This window comes from Cricetulus griseus, chromosome 2 (assembly GCF_003668045.3).
Source record: "Cricetulus griseus strain 17A/GY chromosome 2, alternate assembly CriGri-PICRH-1.0, whole genome shotgun sequence".
In the NCBI taxonomy this organism is placed as follows: Eukaryota; Metazoa; Chordata; class Mammalia; order Rodentia; family Cricetidae; genus Cricetulus; species Cricetulus griseus.
Window position 1 is genome coordinate 402,860,870 of NC_048595.1, and position 3,838 is coordinate 402,864,707.

General features: G+C 40.1%; 1 pseudogene; it reads right to left on the reverse strand.

Annotated features, from left to right (window-relative positions):
• Positions 1–3,393: 3,393 nt before the first annotated feature.
• LOC100751615 lies at positions 3,394–3,594 on the reverse strand (annotated as a pseudogene).
• Between the last annotated feature and the right edge of the window lie 244 nt (positions 3,595–3,838).

The window sequence follows — 3,838 nt, forward strand, 5'->3', positions numbered from 1 at the left end:
GGAACAGAGACAAGGGGAGCCTGAGCACCCACTGACCAGGAAATCTAGGTGAAAGTGTGTTCTCCAAGTTTAGTAAGAGACCTGCCTTAAGAATTAAGGTGAAGAACATTAAAGGAAGATACTCAATAGCAACCTGTGGCTGCTACAAGTTCACAGCAGTGAGCGTACCCAACCCCTGATAGCCACCCCACACCAAACAAACAATAAAATCATGCCATGTAAATAGCCTCACACCAGTGATGGGGAATGTACTTCTGTGTATGTTCATCTTATTGATTGTTGAATAAAGTACTGTTTGGCCAATGAGGCAGCAAGTTAGACAAGACTCGGAGTCAAAGAGGATTCTGGGAAATGTAGTAAAGAAGTATTGATCCAGGCAGGAAATGACATAGCAGGGAGACTCATATTTAAGGAAGGACAAGCAGAAAGTGGTCCCTTTTCCCCTCTGCTCTTCCTCCAGATTCTCGAAGTGATCCACCAGCAAGGTAGGGTGCCAATGGAAGGTGTCTGATAAGATAAGTCTTATAAAATATATAGATTTATGATAAATAAGACTGAGCTAACAGATGAGAATCCTAGTCATTGGCCAAGCAGCATTTGTACATAATAGAAGTCTCTGTGTACTATTTAGGGCCCTAACTCAGTGGGCAGAACTCAGGCAGCTGGCAGAGACCGCCCACATGGTGGTAGGGCTCAGGAGGCTTTTGGCGGAAAGATTTATGGTAACACACCAGGTATTAAAGGACATTTCTTTTTCAACCACAAGTGCATTTGTTACTCATAAGCAGCAGCACTCCTTGAGGGTGAGGCAGGGACATCCCACCAGAGTTTTGGCTGGCATGAGATTTACATTAGTCCCTGTCATCCTCTTAGGTATCTCCATTATTGCCCTTTAGTCACTCCCCAGCCATGCTTGGATTGATAGAACATGGGAGATAGATTCCAGAAGGCTGAAAGAGAAGCTCTCAGTCCTCTTAATTCCTAAGGTCAGAAGTAACATATGACATTCTACCTGACTTCAGAAAACAAGCATAGACATCAGTTCATTTAGTCAGTTTCAATGAAAGTGTTACTTCCCCAGTTGCTAAATTTGTTTCTATATTATTCCATTAACACTAACGTTTTAGCTTTATCTGTTGTTTGTTTTGTTTTTAAAAAAAGGATTTCTCTGTGTAGCTCTGGCTGTCCTGGAACTCACTCTGTGGATCAGGCTGGCCACAAACTCATAGAGTTCCACCTGCCTCTGCCTCCCTAGTGTTGGGATTAAAGGTGTACAGCACCACCACTGCCTAGTTTTTAGCTTTATCTTAAACATAAAGCATTTCTATGAGTATTTATTGTACAACTCACCATCCCTGGGAAATACTGGAGATAAGCAGCCTTATGGAGGCTAGGTTTATTTTGATTCATGGGTTCAGAGAGTCAGGTGGCTTTGTTGCTTCTGGGTGAGCTGAGGCAGGGAACCATAGCAAGAACATGAAGCTCATGGCAACTGGCAGAGAGATATACACAGAGACACAGGATCCTGGGGATATTCCAAATCCAAATTGTAGCATTTGCTACACTACTTTTTTAACATTTAAATATGTAATGAACCTGTGGTTTAAGTTTTTCTGTGATGTGACATCAGAGTCAGAATTGATTTTTTTCAGTTGATAGTCCATTGACTGAACACCTATAGCTCAAATAAGCCACTGAATGTGCTACTATGTTGTCACAATATAAACTGAGCTTGATTTCTGAGTTATTCTCTTTAATTTTTCTGATTTTAAGTGGGCAACTTGGTGACATCAGCATATTTAATAGTTTTGCACCAGTCATTACCATCCATTTCCATAATGTTTCCATCTTCCAGGTCTCTCAGGTCTGCATGTCAAGTCTACCTGTCAAATCTGCTGTCCGATTGTGCCTTTTTGGTGTTATCTGTCAATAAACTTTTGCATCTGCTACATGAGAAAACTGCCTACTGGTCAAAATTGTGAAAGGCATGCAAAAGGCCCATGTGGATTGTCAATAAAACACATTTTAATAGACATAAGTCTACTGAAAGGCAAAGATAAATTCTTACTGACTATTATGAAATCACACTCCCAACAGAGAAAGAAGGCCTAGGAGTTTATGAACCAATGAACTAATTCATATACTGAAATTTTTGATGTATTTTAATTCTACTTATACATTTATATGAGTATTTATGAATTTATGTATGTATTTGTTTAGTGTATGTGTGTATGTGACAGCAAACATACCACAACACATAAGGTTAGAAGACGACTTTCAGGAGTCAATTCTCTCTTCCTGCCATGTGAATCCAAGGGATAGAGCTCAGGTCAGGAATGGGCAGCAAGCACTTTGCCCATGGAGCCACCTTGTTGGCCCTAATTCATGTCTTAGCTGATTCATATAACTCTCCTCATTCTCTGAGTAAAGCAAAGAACTGCTTCTTACATTGAATAACACACTTTAACATTTTGATAAATAAGAAGTGAAGCAGTTAGTGTTCCATTATTTAAGAAATAATAAAATATGGATTCTGCCGTTTACTGCTACTTGTCCTTGAGCAGTTATTAACCCCTCCTGTTACGTGCATAGGATATAGAACACTCATCAGTTGGGTTTGTTTGCAGACAGAAGTGCCAAGGCAGTGACCAGCAAACAGTTAGTCTCAAGTCCTCCACTGTTACTGTCTGTGTCTCAAGAGGAGTTTCTTGGGGTCTCCCATATACCTGCTTTCTTGTGTCTGGACTGGAGCTGTTCCTTTATTCTGCTGCTTCATTTGGGTGAGGAATGAATAACTCATGTTGGAGTGGCTGATTGAGGGACCCTTCAGAAGAGAGGCCCTCATCAAAGAAGAGCTGATGCCTTGCCTGAGAATGCTAGAGCAGCCCTGTGATTCTCTTTGGCTAACAACACAAATGGGACAAACAGTTCCAACACAGCTTCATGTACATTGACATTTGAGCAGCTGATCAAGTCAAGTGTATGTATGTATGTATGTATGTATGTATGTATGTATGTATGTATAATTTACATAGGTACTCATCCAATGATTATGTCTACTATTGTCATGTGCAGAATAGTAATGTATGTCTAAAAGATGATACTGTGTTTCTTAACTAGTTCATCCCAAGAGAAAGAGTATCTCTGGTCAGATAACCCAAAGTGTCGAAAGGACTGAGCACAGTGGTCTTCCAGGGTCTCAGTTGTCAATAATAGTGTAGGACATGAAGCAACTTTTACTAAAACAAATAAAATGAGATCATAGAGTAGAAGAGTCAAAGTCCACATGCTATAAGAATATGCAGCATTTTTGTACAACAATACAAATGCTTTATTCAATAGTTTTGGGTCATCATGGGCCAGGTGGTGGACATGCAGGAGCTAGCAGCAAAATCAGCATAATCTCTGAGCCTCTCTTTCTGACTCCAATAGGGTGAGCACATCACGCTCTCAAACGGGGCCTTTGACGTTTCGAAAGATACAGCTGGTGTCACCCATTAATTCCACACTCACCTGTGTGCACTCTCCCTGCGAACCAGTCCTGCCCAATCTTTTGGTTATCCTAGCCAGCTTAATGGGCTGCACACAACTCATGTCTATGATGGCAGCAATCTGATGGAGACAAGAAATAAGCAGCCTTGACAGAATGTATACATATGTCATAGCTTTACAGTAATACTGTGGGATTAATCATTCCGAGGAAAAGTCTTTGTTTTTATTCCAACTTCTTTTTTTATAAGTCAAAATTTTAAATCTATTTTTAATAGAACAATTATTTTTGTTTAAGTGGAACATATTACTAGAAACTTAAGAAAAGCATAGCTGCTTAGAGTTCTTT